Below are 22,180 nucleotides of genomic sequence, written 5' to 3'. Positions count from 1 at the left end.
AGACGTGTCACGGATAGCCACTCGATTCTTCGTGCCCTGTTGTCGACGACCTGTTTTTATTTCGAACAACACGCGGATTTACGACCAGTCGTTACTGGCACCCGCGAACGCGATAATTAGATTGCACGACGCGGACATTTCCGACCAACGTCGAACTTTCACCCCGCGCAATAAACACTCAGGACAACCTTCCATCGCGACGATCACTACCACTACACGATGGCGATGACGACGAGTTTCTTTGGTCCGGGACGCAACTTTTCAACACAGTTTGTCGCTTCAAAGGCCGTAAAAAATGATCTTGCAACGAAAATCACTCACAAGGCGAAAAGGGAAATATTGTTTCACGGTGCTCGTTTTTAAAGATACTCCGCCTACTCCGCGAGCAACACTCCGCGTGACTAGTGGGTGAACGCCACAAGAAACTCAGAATAGTCGCAGAAATACGCAGCTGACGGTCGCAAATTAGCTCGAGGCGAACCGCGTGGCAAAGCAAACTTTCCGAACTCGTGAAACGATGCCACAGGAGCTCTGATCCCGATCCGTGATAGAGACATCGCGAAAACGAATTATTCGCTCGTTATCTGTTTTCTCATCGATAATGCATCCCGACGTAATCTCTGTTCGAAAACTCACGTTCCGCTCTGGAAGACATAGCTAACCGGCTCGAGTATCTGTTTCAGGATGGGATGGAACGACATTGGGAGAATTATCCGTACGAACTTCCGCGGAACTCCGCGATCTTTCTCTGCTCGATATAATTGAAGAAACGGCGTATAACCAGATAACTGAAAAGTTTCGTATTTTAATAACGATATTATAGGAACGCACTGCGCGATGTTTCTTTGAGTTCTTTGAACCTCTGATAAATAAAATAATTACACGAATAAGATGTAATAATTGTTGTCCAACGGTTTCTAATTTGAATGATTTCGTTATAAGGTCTGTTGACTTACAAAGAGTTTGATATTAATTAAGCACTATTTTTCTGAACAGTTCGTACAATAAATATTATAAATTCGTGCCTGCCGATACTAATGGAAAAGTGAGATATAATTAGAAAGTGCATCTTATCCTTTAAATGTTTGTACGTATTCTTGCCAATCTTTGTAATTTACACTTCTGATAAGTAAGTAGACATTTGCAGTCTGGTAATGATATATGTACGTGAGTACGTAGTTGGAGAGATATCGTGAGTGCTAAGCAAATATTCCTGCTCTTCCATTGCTCGTTGCACGCTCTCATTGGCTGAATCAAGTCTAGAAATTACTAGATTTTCCAGTCAGGTATAAAGAAGCGATCGATGAGCAGTGGCTGAAGATTCTCCGCCCTTTGCGTTTCCCTATTTCAAATCTCCATTTAACTTCTATCGCAATTGTTATACAAAACTTCTATCGTTCTTTAAAGTTGATAAAATTGAATAAACTCGGTTTAAAAACCAACATACAGAAACAAAACCAACTAGCCAGTATATAAATACAAATGCAGCTTACGTTAAAAAAGAAGCTGTAAAGCTGGAAAAATTGAAGTCCTTGTACGCGTTATCGCGGCCAACGTATCGACGATCGACGAACACGTATCTATTGTCCAGGAATTATTACCCGTTGCGATGACAAAGAAGATAACTTCAAACTGGTTCGTACGTGTGTTCCACAGCGGCGATTAATTATCGTGCAACAACGCGAGACTGGATCGCGATCGCGTGCACGTATACGAACGATGGAAAAAAAGTCGACGCCTATTCCAGTCGACCTGCTTTTATTCGGATACCACCTCCTTCGAGCGCAGCCCCCCTGCAGCCATTTCGTCCTCATAAATCGTTTATTCATGTTTAATGCAACCCGGTATTCCGACCGCCGCCGAAAGTTTTCGAAGCTCTCAGACGGAAATCGCGGATCCGACGTTAGGGAAACGGTGGATGGAGGCGCGGGAACTTCGAACAAGGGAATGCTTTTGCATCGACGCGAGCCTTGTAACCGGCTGAGAAAAAAGAAAGTCGTCAGAAACTGAGGAGTCGGATCCCGATATCGAGCTTCCCGTCGTCTAACTATCGGAGGATCTTTCTTTTCCTTATACCGAGGATAGCGTAAAGATAGCGGAGTTTTAACCCTCGGACGGCGGAAGCTGAGTCCGCTTTTGATACATATAGAGATATTTCTGCGGGTTTATTATTTTCTGAATTACCTTTACGACTTTAGGCTGTACTCTATTATAATAGAATATATCTCGATAAATCTTTTGAAGTTCTAGACTACATTCTATTGGATCTTTCACTTTTTAAATTCTAGATTGTATTCTATTAAATCTTCTGTAGAGGTTCAACGCTTAAGGATAGTGCGAAATGATGAGAGCAAATTATTGCTGTCGCAGCTCGTTATATATATTTCAAATAATTAAATAGGCATAGAGAGAGACACCCTGATAGAGATAGCACTGATGATTTTTGTGTATACTCGTTCGATACCGTACTATATTCTATTCATCCGCGAACGTGTCTGTTTATTTATACTGGTCGGGGGAGAGTCGGAAAATTCGAATTTGTCCTAACCCGACGGTTGCCTGTAGCGGCGGCATTGTTTTGCCCGGAGTTTACATTACTTGTATTCTAACAGTCTTGATACTCCGGGATAAAACAACAACATGATTTGATTTTCCCTCTAAATCATGTGCCGCTACACTTATATTATACGATCTTGAACTATATAAGCAAGCTTACATTTTAAGCGAATTTTTCGTTGTTATATAATGGAACATTCGTGACAGCAATGACCCAGTCTCTATCGAGCAAGGAATAAGCAAACGATAAAGTAGAAGATACGAGAAGGAAATGACAGGTTTCAGAATATATTTTCTCATCAAATCGCGTGACTCTATACCGCTCTGATTTCATGTCCGAACGTTTCGTGAATTCTTCCATCACGATGATTACGACCTCCAACTTATTCGTCGTTCACAAAACCGACCAACTGGTAATTAGAGCGTAATTTCATGTTGCAGAGAAATATGGCGCATGGAACGTATTTACTTTCGTGATCGTGGATAAGCACGCCGCGTTGTAACAATTACTTTGACCTCGAAGAGAACAGGGTCGAGAAGATTTGGGTTTCGCGAAGGAGGACAAGGGCTGGTAATTCGATATGTCGAAGGAACTACCGGCGGACCTCTGTCGCCGTAATTGTCGGTCTCGAAAGCTCCGTTCCATTTTTCGTTCTATAGTTCCGTACATGTAGAAAAATGCCCGATTCTTACGGACGATTTGTTGAGTTCGATCGTTTCCTCGTGGATAGGATCGAGAAAGTCGGGATGTGGACCGCCGATTCAAAGAACGATCATTTTCCCTTAGTGCAAATACGCGGTGCAAGTGAGTCAGAGAAGCGGAAGTTCGAGAAAAAGAAGAGGAAAGAAATAAAGGAGAAAAAGAACGATCCATCCATCGAAGGGAAGGAGCAGTGGGAAGAAAGAAAGGAAGAAAGAAAAAGAGTAGAAGAGAAAGGGAGATGCGCACGAGTGGCTCTAATCCGTCCTTCAGCGAGCTTAAGCCCATCTTCGTGTACCGTGCCCGTGGAATACCGTTTAAGTGTCGTCCGTCTGGGGGTCCTTCGCTCGAGTAAATATTTAGGAATTTTTGAAGAGCTCCGAGTGCCTAAGAAAACAGTTTACTTCGTAGGAAAAGAGGGATCCTTCTCGGGAGAGAGGTAGGACGCGCCGAGACTGGAGCAGTTTTCTACTAGGATTCACTCTTCTGCGTCTTTCCCTTCTGCGATCAAACACGACGCAATTGTATACGTCGAGTGTGGAGAGATGTAAAAAAAAAAGAAAAAAGAAAGAGAAAAATGGATGATAGGGAAGAGAAGAGAAGGCAGAAACACGAGACCGAGCTTCATTTCGAAATTACCGAGCCTTTGTTCCTCGGCTAAATGCGTTAAGCGCCGTTTCATTTGATCCCAGTCTGCGTGGCCTCTCTCTCGCGATCCTCGTCGAATTTCCGTATTATTTCGCAAAATGCGTTGAAAAGCGCCTAGGATGAAGCCGGATACTGACGCTAACAGGATTTAATAAGCCGCGAGCGCGGGACTCACCGTTTCGGCGATCGCGTTGACGTCTCACTCTCTATAGGGCTTAATGGCCAAAATTGATGCGCTCACCTGTAACAGAAAAGGCAAATTTCGTAATTAGCTGTTGATTGCTTAATGTAGATCTGATTTCACGTACGATAAATAATCGCTAATTTACCGAGTAATTTAATTATTCGAATATTGAAAAATCTACGGCCGAAAGCACTTCACGCTTGAGTCTCTCAGAAATCAAATCGATCGATTGTTAATTATACGATTTCCGTACAATTAAATAGTTATTATATATTCTAGTACCAAAATTCACAAATTTCAGAGAATGATGTTGCTCAGTTTTACTTCTGTATATCTCTTATTAAAATTGACGCCTCCAATAACTGTAAGTTGTATTCTGTGATTACTCGATGTAACATCTTCAAATAGATATAGGAAATACAATCTACAATTTATTAAAGTAATGTAATTTTCACAATTATCAAAACTGAAACTTCCGACTGTAAATTATGGACATTATTTTACAGGAAATATCGCAAAGTATTCCTGACTCAAATTGAATGACATTTCCTCTAATATCAGACATAGCAATTGTATCTTCGGTAATCTATTTTACCCGGCGGCAGTGAAATTCCTATCCGACATTTCTCGATTTTCGACATTGATCGACGTCGCGTAACGAACGAGATTTACTAACAGAACGTCGCCATTACCGATATCTATTTCACACCATGGTGTCGCGACGTCGAGCATTCCACGCGACAATAATGACAATAACACGACGTATAATAAGACGTTCTCCGGCGTTTTAATGAGAAAAGCACCACGGAGGGCTCGAGCTCGTTACACCGTGCCACCCCGTAAGAAACGGTCACGGGGTGGTGAAGAATGGCGAGACGCGTGCGACCGTTTGGCCTGACTCGATCGTTAAGCCTTCAAAATGGCTGGCAAATTCGTGCGTGACTTTATTTCTGGGCCGTCGTTGCGTTTCGCGTTGATGTGCTCGAGCCTGCTACTCACAACGTCCAACGATGCCTAATGTCGGAAATAAAAAAATTCCTACGACGCGACATCCTGTCGTTAACACCCTTACGATTCTTCGTGCTCAAAAGTTTATATCGAAATATATTGGTGCAATACGTTGCACGAAAGCGTTTTGATAATCAAGTTGTAGTATAAAGTTTTCATACGAAACTTAATAGTGATTTTACCACGTGACAATTAGGGACACGATCGATGATGAGAATTATGGATTTACAGAATTATAATTACGAACAGATTTATTTTTATAGTACAATGGAGCATGGTTTTTCCTACATTCGAACGTCAGCTGGTACGGGCTCGATAAATAAAAAATAAATAAAAGGGGTGACCACGTTCACCGCTCGAATTGGCTAATGAACGTTTAGATTGGATCGCGGAACGTATCGCGGTGCCAAGAATAATTAAAATAGCGATAGCCTGCGCCTCGAAATAACGTTGACAATTAGTCTGGCTTTAATTTGGTAAAATTGCGATTCAAACTTTCATTAGGGGGTCCCCTAGTGGCGGCGGAGAGGAAACAGGGGACGGTGGGCGGAAGAGGTCGAGCGCATCAGCGAGCCGAAATCATCGAACGACCGACGCGAGGAGCAACAGCAATAAATGCTTAATTACATGCGATAAGTAATTAAAGTGATTAAAGTTTATAATGTGATACGTGCAATTAGTGACGCCGCTAGTGTAATCGGGATTCAACGTCGACGAGTGGATATCGCGAAGCGTGCGGGCCCGCGAACCGCGTCTATAAAATTTATAATAACGCCAGTGACGTTTAACGAGCTCCGAGGCCGCGAACCCACTAATAAAAGATACAAATTTCATTTTCACCCACCGCCAGGGAGTCGAGGAACGCGGCGGGTTAATAAAATTTGAACGCGAAAACTCGCTAAACTCGCGTTAAAACGAAACGAATTTACGTCGATCCACCGATCTTTTATATCTCAAGATCGTTCGGATACTGGCGGAGGAGCAAAAAACGGTAAAATGGCAATGTCGGCCGGGAAGAAACTAGAAAGGAATAAAAAAAAAGGGGCGAACGAAGAAAGAAAAGGAAGGATCGAGCGAAGCTCATTGCGATGCAGATATTCGAACCGTTTCGAGGGAGAGTCGAAGCCAGCACCCAGCTCTGCGTAGAACCGGCTGCACAAGGCGAGACGTTTTTATCGCGGATTTCGAGCGACTATGGGGACGTCGTTTTCTGCCGCTCGTCGTCGTCTCCGTGCTCGTCTTCGTTGTCGTCGTCGTCGTCGCAGGTAGTCGGTACGTGCGTGCATCCTCAATGAGAGACGTGCGCCCGTTGAATAATGCCGAGAATTCGGGGAAGAAGAAAATAAAGGTTAGACGATGGTAACGGCGAACGCGACGAGAGAATGGAGGAACAGAAGGGAGTAAGAGGCGAATAATAAAACGAACGGAGAAAATGAACGCGACACTGGTGGCGGGGGTGGGAGAGGATAAGTCACATGGTTACCAAACCAGCCGGCGTCTCAATGAACCCCCTCGAGCAACCTCGTTAAAGCGAATCCTGTGACACACAGCGGCAATGCTAAAACCGCCGGCATCTGTTCCCCGTTGCCATTGTCGTTGTGGTCGTCGTAGTAGTCGTCGTAGTAGTCATCGTGCACCGCGTAACCGCGCGTACGGGCTACGTGGTGTCCTGTGACGAAAAGTTCGTTGTCTGGCGAACGTGACGAGTGGGTCGTTATTCCGTGGCGGCCGGGCCACGGGATTACGAAACAGAACGACTCTTCTCCTTTTTTCATTTTTAAAACGCACAACCGTCTAAAACGTAATTTAAAATGCCAAGTTTCAAAGATCTAAGTTCTAGCATTTCCATGGTAAATATATGTATCTACCTAAGTCGGATTTCTGTACTAAACTTTGGAATTTATAGAAGTTTTGTTTCGCGTCTCTTTGTTGTATAAAGATACTGAGTAGAATAGTACGTGGAAAATATGACAAACGATATAAAAAGCGTAACCAGCAAGCAATACCGGTCTACGTGTAACTGGAGGAATTTCGTTGGCGGGACAAGTTCGCAATTCCAACCCCCTGAAGAAACGACAGCGCGTAAGGTATCGAAACTTACGAAAAGTTCGATAACCTGACAGAGAATATACGGTTCTCAGGACATCTGAAATTTCCTTGAAACGGCGACCATAACACCACGGGACAAACAGTTTTAGGACAACCAGCCAGTTTATAACCAATACCATGGTGCGGTCGTAAAAACACCGGCTGCTAGAGCCGAGACTTTCCGATAAACCATCAACCGTGGCTACCAATGTTATCACGACTGTCGTGATTTCCTCTTTTTCTATCCTTCGCTTTGCCACTTTCGCGGTCTGACTTTTTCCCAGATTCTCCCTTCACGGTTATACTTACCGAGATAATAAATTTCGAGATTCGAGGCGGGTAGACACAGTCGCGCGACTCTTGGCCACTCGCGAATAGCGTTGCTCCTTTATCGAAGTCCGGTAAACAAGTCAAACCAGATTAGGAGCGTAAAGCGAGTAAACCAGGAGAGGAGGTTTTTACTCGTTGCACGCGCGTTGGTCTTTCCTTTCTCGCGCGTACTCGCACTTCCGTCTCCGTACCATCCGAGGATAGAAGCAAAAGGACACGTGACGTGGATCGTAGCGAGAAAAGGTTGCGACAGAGGAGGCCGAGTACTTAGGAAAAGAGAACAAGGCGTTTCATCTTCTCGAGTGGGCCTCTCTGTTTCTTCCTCTTCCTTGAATTTCCACCGGATTTGGACTTTCTTGTAAACAAGCTCGCGAAAGAATGCGTTATCTCCGAGAATGGGCGACGCTGTCGCGACTAGTGATCCTTCGCCACTGGCTCTTCCTTGGCTCGTGGATTTTTGTGTACACAAAAGGAAGGGAAGAAAATGTAGAGAGGAAGGAATAAGTAAGAGAAACAAACGCTGGGATGCGTCTTTCGTGACTCAAGATTTTTATATACAAACAGGACAGAGGGGAAAAAGAGACACAGAACAGAAGGATAAATAGTAGAAAGACACGCGTAATTGTGAAGCAAACTCGAATTCAATTCGATTCTATTTGTTTTTAGAAAGGGATAATGGGTTAAAGGGGTTTCGTCTAAGTGGAAGGCTTAGAGGCTAAGTTTCATCGCGATGATACACGAACGATTTGGTAAATAACGTTTCCAGGTAATCGGGCGAATAAAACGCACGTTGCGATTAGGAAGACAATTTGCAGGGGCCGATCTAAAATTGGAAGATACCGGCGGGAACGCTCATTGCCATAACAATGAGCCAACGACACGCAACGATTCCCGTCACTGGGGATCAGCACGAGGAATCGTCGCGTCGCGTCGGCGCGTTTCCACGTAGACCGAACGATCCTCGTCCATACCGTCTAACGACTGTACAAATTGAACGGACGTTGCCGCATACACGGGGCCGGCTTAGCGAACTTCCTGAGTGCGCAGAAAACGGCCGACTGCGAAATGAATCGATTTCTCTGCCAGCTCTCGCAACACCTCGCTCCTGCTTTATCGTGAAAGGAAGTCGAGCATATGTACACATGCTCTTGTACGCGCTCCTTTCTTGTCATATACTGTAGAAAATTCTCCACTTATGTAAAATATAAAAGGAAAGTCGAATCAAGTGGTAGTACATATGTATTTTTACGTCCCTGTAATTCAACAGAGATACTACGTTCCATTGATTCCATGGAATAAATTCAATTTGGAAATGAAACAAGTTTCACGCTATTCGCGATGGGTTTCTACAAAAAACTCCACCGAGATTTTAATTAATATTTCCATCTGGCACGGTCCAATATCTTTTTCCCCTTTTCAAGTAGGACCGATTTCTAAACAAAGTCTATATTAATCCCGATCAATTTAATTAATCTATTATTCGTTCGATAATATCTAAACACGCCGAATGAAGTTCAGAAAACACAAATGTCATTGTGCACGCTATATCAGATTTAATTACCAGCGACTAAATTTTGCCACCGTTTCCACCGCAGAGAGGAGAAGAAAACTACGCCAGTTGCAAACGAACTTAGTCACATTTTCGGATCCGCAATATCAAAAGCGATACGCGTTTCGGTCGATGGCTATATACCTATCGCATACCTGTTACCGTACGTAACATCAAGGTACACGTACAGGTGTGTGTGCGCGCATACTGAATGCACACATATCTGCACGAACAATGGCCCGATCCAGGAGCATATAACGGCAACCGTGCCTTACGGCTCGCTATATGCGCCGGTGAATGACGAGCATTCGAGCGAATGGGACCAATCAGACTGATTGGCCGACCGGTATTTACATTTCTGCGGGCAAGTCTGCCTCTGCAGCCTGCCTCGAGCATCGCCAGGAGATTCGAGACCAGAGAACATCGAGGGCTGGCTGCCGGCTCCCGCGACGAGACGAACCGTGCAAACTGGAGACGAAAAGTCGTCGTCTCTCGACAACAGAGTACCTCTTGCGGGACCATTATTCTCTAAAACAAGCACGCTTTGACGCGACCGATCGATCCTTAATTAAACGGTGTAACTTTCACGAAAGCTTGCACACACAGCCTCGTTTCGACCGGTAATTTTAGTCCGTGTTCACACGCCAGGTTCCAGGTTTCACGGTTTACGATCGTGGCCAAAGAAGTTGCTTCCCGGGGAAAGTTGGACACGGGAAGTTTGTCCGGAGGTTCGTTGCCGGAAGTTGCCAGTATCTCGCTAGAACGAGGCCTCAGCGAGAAAAGTTTTTCGGTATCTTCTGGCATAACGTTACATAGAGACGTCTACGGTCTACGGAATAGTTTATGGTTGTTGAGGTATGTATTATTCGTTACTTAGGAGAAGACATTTGAAAGAAATGCGGTGGCTGACACGGTGTTGTTGATAGATGCAATCATAAAAATAAACAAGCATTGACTGAAAATTGTATGTTTGTATATCAGATCATGCGAGGGGAGCAAAAGTGAACTAAACCATATATTCTTTCGTGAATTTAGAACAGTTACTTATTCCAATAATCTGTATCAATTATACAAAAGTATCGGGGGATTCACTTTTTCAAAACCCAGATAATATTTGTGCTCTCGCAATGAACATTCTAAATGTTTCGTGCTCTCATCTGTCTTATCGATGTCTCATATAACATCTTGCAATTTCTCTTGCCCTTCTGCTATCTCAAATGACATCTTCCGAACGTAAAAGACTACTCACGAAAGTACAATAGTAGTAGCAAGAATAGAAGTAGGGGATTTTTCGTTGAAGCTATTCTATGTTTCGATGGAATTTAACAAACTGCCCGATTCTTTCCGAGCAAACGGAGAGGCAATTGGAAAACGAACATACACCCGGATGCGTTCAACGAGAGCTCGAGTGAAACGCGAACCGTCTGTCGCGTCTCGCTATACACCGCCCAACAATCGCACCGTGTCGTTGCAAACGGATTCCAAAAAAGGGCGATCACGAGGGAAGCGGAGTCCCTTTGAGGCGGCACCGTCGGGCTAATAACAATCGCCCTCGAACCACCCTCGAGCAAGGCCCGACGCGTTTTATCTCGCGACGAGAGGACGGCACACGGCAGAAAGAACGCGCGAGAGACGATCGTTTACGATACCCCCGGTGGAGAAACGTTCCGCTCCGAGATTCAGAGTTAATTGCGCTGTCGTCGCCTCGTGGTACGGTGTTCCGTGTCTCAACACCTTTTCCTCGCCTTGGGCCACCCTTCCTCGACTTTAACGCGTATATTATGACTTCGTCGAAGTTTAGAAGTCGTTCATGTACGATCATTGCAAAAACATGGCATAAATAATAGAAAATTGTAAGATTGATTTAGCAACGCTGTTTCTAACTTTATTATTTTTTACTTCATTTTTCTTTTTTTTTACTTTTCAATTTATGAAGTCGATCAATCTGACTCCTGAACGCCTCATATGTATTTTTCACTAAATTATGACTTTTCCTCCCTTTCACACCACTATCCGCTTAAAGAGTAGTGTTATAAATATATTTCTGATACTTCTCCCTGCAATTTACAAGTATTTATATAATTTTTTTATATGATAAAGTAGCTCGTGAAAATAAATCGTTCGTTTCTTGAAAAATTGTATAATCAATTTAAATCAATTTCATTGCTGATATAGAGAAATTTACAAGAACTCGATCTAGCTTCTCGCTTTAACTGCTGATGCATTGACAAGCTAAGATCGAGCCTGAGAAAAAGGTCGTGGAATACACACTTCCGGATGGCTGCAAGGCAAAGTCTGGAGTTGTAACTAAACAGACACTAATGTATACATACTGTGTTGCAGTGACGCGACGTCGCATAACGAAAACGATGCATCGGGACTAGCTAATTAATAACCGCGGGTAACAAGCAGCAGATGGAATGATGGCAGAAAGTTGGATAGCACAGACCCTTTGGCCACGGTCGGTCTGTCGACCGACTGGTTGGGACACACACCCACGCGCTGCCCATTATTGCGCACGTGTGGTCCGGATGGTCGCGTGCATGCTATTAGCAAAAAGGAGTGTCCCGAACACGTTACCGGTCCACACGGTAAAACAACTGTCCCCCTTCTTTGCAACGACCTTTCCGAGCGGCGGCCGTGAAAGGCGAGAATACACTCTCGAGCACCGGTTTCCGGTTCTGACACCCAAGCTGCGTATCTCTGTCCCTCTTTCGAAATGGCTCTTCTTTTATTTCGACTGGCTGTTCATTAGGCCGCTAATTAACGCTTAACGTCGGACGTGTTTGCATTCACGCCGTCCTGCTACACAGAGAGGATCATCTCGTTCCCTTTCTTGCGTTAAGCAGCAGCTGAACCATTATGGTCATTCGGTCATAGCCCGAGGTTCTTTGGCCAGAGTTATGGATGACGATATACGTGAAGCTTCTAGATATTTTCGTGCCGAGGTGAGAATTAGATGTCTCTATAGCTACCTATAGAATTCATAGGTAATCATCCATTCAAACGAACTCTATTCAACGTAGCTTTTGACTTCACAGGCGAGACGGGAACTACTTTCTGTATACGTCTCAGAGAGACACGTGGAGTGATTCCTCGATCAAGGTTCTCGTGAAGGTTCATCGAGGACCCGAGTTAATTATGAGAATCAGAGGTACTGGTCACAGAGTGGTCCGTGAAGCACGTTTCGGAGTGTTAACGCGCCGCGTAATAATCTCGCGTCCGGTTTTAATAACGTCGTACGGAGTGGCCGTTTCGCGAACTCCGTGAATATATTCAGGGACAATGTTATTCCAGCTAGCCATGCGGCCATATATCAGCAACGATTCTATGCGCGGTCGCGTGCGGAGTAATTACTTTTCGGTGCGCGGAGGCATCGCTCAAAAGGCAACATTTGCACGCGACGTGGAACCGACGTGCAGCGAAACGCACGCACGCACGTATACGCGCGTGCATTCGCGTACCCACACGTAGATTCGTTCGCGTGTGTTGTCCGTGTACGGAAGGTATAAAAAAAAGAACGAAAGAAAAAAAACCATGCGGCTGCTGCCACGTTTCGAGGATCGAGGGCGACAATGGCTTCCTGTTTCATCCCTGCGGGGCGTCCAGCTGTCTGTCTGGACTATGGTTGCACGAATGAATCGTCCTCCGACTCCATTGTGCCCGTTTTCCAGTTTTGCGTCGGGATTGTTGCCTGCCATGACATCTTCACCGACCGATCCTTCATCATTTTAGCGTTCTGTTTTCCCTAGTCCTCTTCCCATCCTTTCGAAAAGTGACGCTTTTATTCGGCATCGTTGACTTTGGACGCTACCGTTGAAACCGTTCCATGGATTTATACTTCTGGCGGGCTGTTGTGACGAACTGGTTCACGGAATTTTTTGGGGATTCTTTCGGTTCAGTTGTGAAAAGAACCATCAACTCCCTGTCATTTTTATATTACTTATGATTTATTAGAATATTAAAGAGCAAGTAATAACAGACAGGTTCTAACATGCTGTCTTGAAAATCCTTTGAGAGACGAATCACATGGATCAGCCATTTATCACTTTGATACTGATCTCTTAATACAAATTTTTCTTTGATTTATCCGTCAGGAATGATTAAACGTTTTACAATGAAATATAGCTAACGATACAAACAGGCACTGTATTTAGTTTGTTGTAGATTAGTTTTAAATATCGTAATAAAATATTGAAAACCAAATAACAATTTAAAAATCTTAATTGTTCCGCTATTTACATACCACGATCTTTGATGCCCTTACAAAATCTTCATCGTAAATCAACGAATTAAAGAAAAATACAATACAGCCTACTTTCTCGTTTCCAATCTCCAAGAGGCTTCTTAAAAAGATAACGTATCGCATTGGATTTTTACGACAAGTCTCCGTTTCTCCTTCACTCTCTTTTTCTTTTTCTTTTTCGATAGCTCCACGCCCTGGATAATCGAACGAGTGTAGTCAGCGATATACCGACGTCCCGAAGTCATCTTTCAAAGGCAACCCCGCGACTCGATCCGAGCCCGGGATCGCCGTGTACGGGATGAGCTACGGCAAACGAGGTATTTCGAAAGGTTGGAACAGGGAGGCGTAGGCTGTTGCAGTTCGCGGATGCGTATACGTAATGACCTTACGCGGCGCTTTTTTACGATGCTTATCAAATGCAAATCCTTCTTTATTGCGATTGGTATTCTTATTACGCTCCTTCTTTCTCCGCTCGACGTCATCCGCACATTTCGCCACGGTTTCTTTCTTTTCCCCTGCCACGTCTTTTCCGCTTCATCTCCCCTACTCGCTGTTTCTTTCCTTTCCATAACAGTAACTCGACTTTTTCTGCTGCCTTGCGAGTAAGAGGATTTCAAACGTGGCCGCAACCCCTGCCACGAGACAAGATAGCCAAAAGAACGCGAACAACCACCTTTTAACTTCCCATTTGGATTACGCTAGCCGTGGTATGTTCGTGTTACATTATTTTTGTGTCTGTTCGCGCTATTTCTTCGTCCCAGCGTGGAAAACATTAAAAAAAGAGAAGAAAAAGAAACGGGAAAGAGGTAAAAATATTCTCCTGGGGAAGGAAGGATAGAAAGAAGTGGAAATGTGAGTAGGCGACATCGACCTTTTTTCCGCTGTCATGGAATAAATATTACGCCGCTCTTCGCGGTTGCCACTCCAACCGAGAATACCTACTTCTACCCAAGGTCTTCATTAAATGCAAACGCTACCATGGAACTCGAAAACCGTTTACTTGCCATTATTATGTTCGTCGTCCCTTGGAAGTTTGTACCAGAGTAGTCTGCACGGCCGTGCGCAATTACGTCCCGTTATTTCCTGAATTCGCGTGAAACGTATTAAACGCCGTTTCCCCTTGCTCCTAGTTACTCTTCGTTCCGTTGAATCTGTCAGCCGGACACGAACGATCGTCAAGGAGGAGAAGAACGATCGCTCGGCGTAGGCTTCTCCCGAGAACAGAAACGTCAATCGAAACCGATCGTTCGACGATAATTCCCTCGGATGATTGATCGATAGCGTAACAATAACGCGGGCGACAGCCAATGGAGCCCGTCGATTTATTTATCGAACGCCATTCTCTCTACCTGTCCATGAATTATTCACCGCGACCCGCCGGAAGCATCCGTTTCAGACGTCAAATCAGCTACTTTACGCACCATATTGACTAGAAACAACGAAACTTTCACTTACTCCAAGAAATCAACCATATCTGCAATTTATTTCAAATTGCCGCCCAATTGTGTTTAGAAGTGTACATTCTATACGGAGAAGCTGTTGATTCATAAAATTGAATATATATACTGACAATCTATGATTCGTTCTATATTTTCTGCTGGATTTATCGTTAAAGTTCGATAAACAATATGCGTGTTCTTTAAGGTGCACTAGCATCCACTTCAATGATGGAAAAAAAGTGATAGGAAAAGATTTCTATATAAACGAGTGACTACTCGAGCGAGGTTGTTTTTGTACTTTATTAACCACGTTAGAAAATTCTTTGATCATTTAAGAAATGTTGGGCATTTACGTATATTCATTCCCAACGAGTAATTCGGTAGCATTACTTAATTGTAATTTACAATTAAGAATCCTGAAACGTAACAATCTCTACATTTACTGTCCATTAGGGGAATGTTATGAAACATCCACAAGATCACACACGAGGGAGATCACCTTAGAAGCAGCCAGTATCCCATGTCTCGGCGAAGAACAGGTGTATCGATAACATCGACGCGAGTATTGCCACAAACGATTCTATGAATCGTCCGGTGGGTCGATTGATCCGTGTCCAGCGACAAAACCGAGCAAAGGGTGAGCCAGATAGGTATACATCGAAGCATTTCGTGGAGACAGACGCTTTTTGGGGGGCTCGTATCCGGCTGGAATTTCAGCCGCGCCTCCTTCCACCGGGGGACGTCCGTCCACCGAGGGACAGAGGGGTTGTTTTCGTGCAAAGGCACAGCGTATCTGCGGCGTGCGGGCTGGTCGGTATCAAACTCCGCGTGCCTGGAATTCCCCCAGTAATTGCATCGCGTGGCGCCGCACCAACGATTGCATTTTTGGCTCGCGTCACCGCGTAAATAGGAAAACTCGTGTTCACGGCGCAACCCTCGCGACTCGAACACGTTCGCGTCTCCTTTTTTTTTCTTTTTCTTTTTTATTCTTCCTTTGATGTCCCTCGAACGAGACACGCGAGAAAGATATACGTAGAGAAACGTCTCGGTGGTTCCGTGAGAGACACCGTTTCTGGTTTGCTACCGTTTCTCTATGTGTTAACGAGAACACCCCCGCGAACGAACTGAAGGTTCGAATTGTCGAACGAGACAAAGGTGAAGCCTGTTCCCCATTGTGCCGTGATTATACGGCTCGTGCAAAGTCGAGGCGTTAATTGAGGTTAAAAGGCTGATCTACACGGGAAGCTGGTTAGAAACGAAGTGTGAGGTGGCTACGATTCAAACTTTCTTTCCATCTGTGATTCAGCCTCGTTCACGCTTCGGTAGGTATGAGTCAGACGTTCCAGCTGGCGCTTTTTTTTGGCTCTTCATGGGATAGATCGTCGAATTTGAGACCGTTCTACAGTAGCATTTACGATGAACCAAATATTTATTTACGTCGATATATAAAATATATCGACACATTTTTACTATCGTATGTCAGAAGATATTAAGATATTTTTAAGTTGTGTACCAAACGTTTCAGATTATCTTACAAAATAAGTCAATTTTTATATATTTCTGCCTTGAAATAGAAACACTTTTTATCGCAAGATATCAGATTTACATAAAACGGAGTAAATCCAACAAACCGAGATGCTCTCTCTCTCTTTGCTACAATGTACTACATGTTTTTATTTGGTTACCGGAAAATTCCTACGATTACACGTTACAAAAAAATATTAAAATGTTTTTGACGTTAAGCATCGAGAGATACGAACGAAATAATACTTGTCATTAACAAAATAATTAATAAATATGACAAAAGATATATAATATAATATAATATAATATAATAAATTTCGCTCTACCCCTCCCCTCCCTCCCATTCGAATGTCTTCCTCGTGGAACGAATTCTTTTCATACCCAGTCCGGGTTAACGTAGAATACGAATGGGGCAACGCGACGAGAACGCGAAACAATATTCGATCGCACGTTCCCGTTGCATTTGGACGTGTACAGACACGTGTTCATTTGAAACGGAACGCAACGTGAGCTCCAGCAGCACGATGGAGGGTAGAGAACGATGGGTCTCGAATTACTGGGCAAGCAGGACCGAACGTCACTAGGGTGATGACTCGAGGTGTCAATACGTTACTGCGATTTCGATGAACAATAGTATCAGGATCCACGAAACCCTACACCCTACCTATAGCATAAAGGAAGCTGAAGTGCTAATACGGCAAAACCCCATTTTTTTTTTTATTAGATCGTTCGGTTAGATCGTCCACGAAATTGTCAGGGGTGAAATAGATTGCATGCGAGGAATCGTAACGTTTCTCTTCGAAATTCAATTCCAATTTGCTGAATATTTATTGTTTATAAAATAATAATCCTGTTTCTCAATTGAAGTTAATGAACAGAAACTAACATAACATGCAATTCAGAAGGAGTTTTAGTAATCCTAAAAATGATTTATAAATAATCTTCGTATTTCTATGCATTTATAATAATTTAAAATGTAGTAGCCTTCATAATTTTCGATGAATGAAACAAATTTCTATGTAGATTCCACGTTTTTAGTTCTGTTCGCAGAGATGTGAAATTGTACAAAAATTTGCGGTCAGTTTATAAAACACCTAAAGCTAACTCGCTTTTATGAAGCGAACGCAGACAAAAATTTTAGTAGATGGAAACGGTAAAACAATGCTCTGCACGAACGCTTTCCACGCCATCCTCGTCGATTTCGTAGATCAGAAAAATCGTCTATGTTGTTGAAAGTTTACACTACGGTTCTGATGATATATAGACATATTCCAACAAAACTACGATCGAATATTTTGTCGTTTAATTCAAACAGTGTCTTATTGTTTACCTGGGGTCAGGATTCGTTGAAGAATAGAGAAGCTTCTTAATTTCAAGTCAAGGATATTTGCTGTTCGCAAAATCTCTGAATCGGAGCAACGCGAGACGCTGTTGTTTAAGTAAGGCTAATCTCCCTGAAGAGGGTCGATCCACGAGGCCGTTTCCTATCGAAGAAAGAAGGTAAAAGAAAGCAGGGAGTTTCGATCCGGAGAATCGTCGAACCGATACTCGACTCTTCTTCTCCGACAGGCTACCAGACTTGGAAACTGACGTCTTAAAAGTCCTTCGTTAGTTTCCCAGCCCACGAGACGAGAATAATCCGATCCGTTGCTTCCTCGTCTCGTTCTTCCTTCCTCCCTGTGGAACAGAATGTTACCATCGCTCCAGGGAAAAATGCGTATACTTCTTCCTTCGTCGAATAATAAAAATCAATCACGCATGAATTTCAGCGTTAACAGAGAAACACTTTGCTGCAGGGTATTAGGTTTAGGGGAAAGGAATACGTCCAACAAAGTGAAAGTATTAGAGAGAGCCATTCCCTTCTTACTACTACATGTTTCCCATTTATATACTTTCAAAGGCTTTTTTTATTGACTCGAATCATCTACTAGACTTGAACGGTACTTCAAAATCCTAATATCACTTTTTGTAGAATCTTCAGAAAGTTCACTCTTCTCCTCAATAGCAATTTAAGTTTCCCTAAGCTTCGAGTTGTGATGTCGCGTTCACATTGATTAAAACTGTTAGTGAATGCAGCGGTTACGAAGAGAACTTGCGCATACCCTTATTTTCCAATGAAGCTTTTTTTATCAGATTCTACGTTTCATTCTCATAATACCAAATTTTTGAGGACATACGAAAGTACATACTACCAAATGATACGAAATTTAATATATTTAGATTTGATTAATTAGTATGGAAATATTATGATAAATGCAATGGTGTGCAAATACTGTTTTTAGCCATTATAGCTTGCATATGTATAAATTATGAACAAAAGTAATATCATGTCCACATTGATATTCACGGATAGTTCACCAAAGAACAGAAAAACATAAGAAATTGCGAACAGATTGTCCATCATCTTCTAAGCGAACAATCTACAGCATTCGCTGACGAATTCGCAGTTCGTTACCCGCAAAAGTGTCTATATTGAATCTGTTCTTATCGAAAAACAATTTGCGGTGTGTCCAGGAATCACTCGCGAATTCCAGTGTGCATGCAGCATAACACGACCTCGATCTCATCCCCCAAAGATACTTTGTAGGTGGTCGCCTAATGATACTTGAGAGGGTTTCGGAGGAATTATCCGCCGACGACCTGGATAGCTTAATTGGGAGAACACCCACCCGGCAAGCGGGAGATCCGGATTCGAATCCCGTACCAGAGCAAGCCGACCCACCGAATATTTTTCTCCCTGCAACTTCAATTCGCAAAACTCTCAAACAATCCTCGATAGCGTATCGAAATCACGAGTCCTTCGACACGACGTTCCTCTCCCTCTTCTCATTATCGAGTCAAAGAGAAGCTGGAAACGAGGGAAAAAGAGCGATGTGCGCGATTGCATGCACGCTTGATCGAGTAGGGAAACGAAGAGCCTCGTGACCGTTCCGTATGTGTGCGACTACAAGGCAGGACCTGATGGATATTTGCGCGGCTGTTTGGCCCGGCGTTACGCACACCTCCCACTACGTAGGTGGAGGAGGCAATAAAAATGCCGCGGCCAGAGAAAAGGGAGGCACAATGGAAACACAATAAGCAAGAGTGGATGACGATGCGGGGAATGAGACAAGAGGCCTGGAACTGAGGGGGGTTTGCTTCGCTCCACCGCTGCTACAATTGGCGGCGGCGGCGGCGGCGGCGCGGCTGTGGCGTACAAGCCACGGTGGCGGTGCAATCTCATTCGCGCTCTCTCGCATCAGCGAGCACAGAGCGCACTCCAACTGCCTGAATCCCTTGTGCTTTCTGCACCTACTCGCTGAGTACTCACATACATACTCTCTCTCTCTCCTTCTCCCATCTCTCTTTATCGCTTTCTCTTTCTCCATGCTGCATCGAACTCTTGCGCCTTCAGCGTCTAATCCCGAGGCTTGTCTACTTCTTCCCGACGACGCTCTAATCTCGCCCCTCGTTAATCATTCTGACGCGACGTTTTGTCGTGAAATCATGGTAGTTGGTTGCTTCGGGTGGAGTGGGAAATCGATCCTTTTTCAGGGTGAAGTTTTTGCTCGATTTCCCGGCTATTGGAAACGTTTTTGGAGTAATATTGGGCTTCTTCTTGTCGATCGAAGATTTAAGAGTTTTGGTAAAGGGAAGTGTAAGGCAGAGATGTGAAGATCGTACACGACTGGAATTGTGAAAATGATTGTTAATTTGGGTCAACATAACGCAACGTAGTCAGCATAATCCTCGTTTGTCTTCAGACCTCCATTCATTCGACTGTGGACCAGATGGATTCAACAGGAATATGTTCCTCTTATTCGTGACACTTTCCCAAGAAACTTCCGAGAATATATACAATATGCTTCTTTTTGTAAGTGTTTGATTACGTAATTACAAAACATTCTTACCATTGTTTTGTTTGATGTAAAAACAGAATAACATTTTGAACGTAACCTTTCATCTTAATCGCTAAAATGATCGTCAGAATTGTCTACAGAAATCTACGCAAAAGGAAATCTTAACGATGACATCACAAAGACGACGTTTCTCCTACATCACCAAAACAGTGCATACGATGTTTAACGCAATATCCCTTCTCTCGCGATAAACCTCGCTCTTTTACGTCTTGCATACGTCACACGGACTAAAACCCACTCGGAGCTTCGACTTCCATTCGCGTTCTTCGCGATTATCTCTAAACGAAAGTTTCTGGGTTCAAAGGCGTTTCGCTGTTCCAGGAACACGCCGGTGTACTCAGATACCGGGAGGGATCAGACGTACTCCGTTTTCCGCGCTCATAAAACCAACTTCTCGTTCCAGATACCCGAGAGCCTCGGTAATTCCGTACAATTCCCTCGTAGCTGTTATCACTCGGTGCGTGCAATACACCGAAGAGATCCCTTCATCGCGTCAGTGCTGGACTAACATCACCGTGAAACCACTTCTTTCCATTCTCCGCTGAAAGCCAGATAACGGCCGTGCCCGTGTAGCCATGCTCGTTTCCTCGTCGTTTTCTCTCCACCAACGCCGCCTGGTCGTCTCTCCGTGTGTGCTCTGATCCGACAACTCGCGAACAGGTGGGTGTCGAGAAAAGGAGATAAGAAATAGCCGACTGAAATTCACGGACCGAGTCAAAACGCCGATAATGCGTCATCGTTCTCGCTTGAACGCGGTGTCGCGTTCCTATCTGAAGATCTCTCGGATTGTACTTGGATCTTACGCGATTCATGGAAGAAAGGTAGGCGTAGGTACGAAAGTGAGAGAGAAGTAAGAAGAAAGTTAGAATATTGAAGAAAGTAATGGAGGAAATATGAGAAGATACGGTAGGTGGGAAAATACATAAGTTGCACTGTATAATTGGTTAGGAGTCAAAGTGGCTATGGACGAGCATTCAATCGAACGATAAAGAAATTAGAAAAAAGAGCAATTCGAAAATTGACGTTAGCAACGTATGGAATACATTTTATTTATTACGAATTACTTTGTCAATCATCGTCGATAGTGTAGAACTCTATTTATTGAAACTCATCGAGGTTAAATAATTCATACGATAGTTCACCACTTTTTTTTCACTATCACATTCACTCACAGATAAGTAGGTTCAATTGACGGGAGTTTAGTTACTCGAGGGTGAATTAAAATTTTGCTTCAATAAATAAAGTTCCACCATATAACTATAATAAATAACTAAACTATAGTAAATATTTGAACGTGTAAGAATCTGAAATCTAGATCGATGCTTCGTGTTAATACTTTAGTTTAGAGGCATTGCAATATTTTTTCAGTGAACATGCGAGAAGAAAGGCGTTGAAAAATGAAGGTGGTGAACAGTGAATCATCAGGACATTGTATTCTCTGTAACATTGGGGAGGACGTAACGCGTGCGAGACGATGACCAACATGAATGGTAGTACACAGAGAAATCGGAGCATAGATAAGCTGCCGTCACCTCCAACCTCCAGTCCGTTCACGGTACTTGTAGCAACAGCCTGCTGGTGAATGTTACGGTATGTAGAAGGGCTCCTGTGTCGTTTACACGACCGGCAGTAAATTTAGATCACCGACACTCTCAACTCGTTACCCTCAAAGCCCAGCTGGAGGATTCATCCGTTTCGGCGAATTTTTCCAAGGTAATTTTAGAACCGGTCCGAAAGATCCTTCCACTTTCTGCCACCGTTTCGTTAATCGTTTCAGGCAAATGGTCTCGCAACTAGTCTGAGAAACTATACTTTTGAAAACTAGAAGAAAAAGAAAGAAACGAAGTAAGGAAAGTCGAAGGAAAGAGCAAAAGAGGAGAAGGAGGTTCGTAATTGGCAAGCGAAACCAGGACGCCGCTAGCGGCTTCGAAACGATATTCTCTAATCCGACAGCGGACAATTATCTGGTCCGTCAGAGCAGGACTCACGAACAGCAGACAAGCGTGTAC

At 43.7% G+C, this 22,180-nt stretch overlaps 1 protein-coding gene and 1 long non-coding RNA gene across 5 annotated transcripts in view; one reads left to right on the top strand and one right to left on the bottom strand.

Moving 5' to 3' along the window:
• LOC100645409 (discoidin domain-containing receptor 2) overlaps positions 1–22,180 on the bottom strand; it is a 134,620-nt gene that overhangs the window by 50,781 nt on the left and 61,659 nt on the right. Inside the window, exon 3 of one of the 4 annotated variants that reach the window (XM_003396602.4) lies at positions 4,080–4,145. The exons of 2 other annotated variants lie outside the window; for them this stretch is intronic. The gene's annotated coding sequence lies outside the window, so the exon portion shown is untranslated. Of the gene's footprint in view, positions 1–3,895; positions 4,042–4,079; positions 4,146–22,180 lie in introns of those variants that run through there. One more of the 4 variants, XM_020863746.2, reaches the window with a different exon arrangement.
• LOC125385515 lies at positions 9,310–13,828 on the top strand. Its single transcript, XR_007224904.1, has 3 exons — positions 9,310–9,918; positions 11,407–12,011; positions 12,105–13,828. It is a non-coding gene; the product is annotated as an uncharacterized LOC125385515 (long non-coding RNA).

This window comes from Bombus terrestris, chromosome 7, assembly GCF_910591885.1.
Source record: "Bombus terrestris chromosome 7, iyBomTerr1.2, whole genome shotgun sequence".
Lineage (NCBI taxonomy): Eukaryota > Metazoa > Arthropoda > Insecta > Hymenoptera > Apidae > Bombus > Bombus terrestris.
The sequence above is the reverse complement of the archived record's forward strand: the minus strand, read 5'-3'. Positions and strand labels throughout refer to the sequence as shown.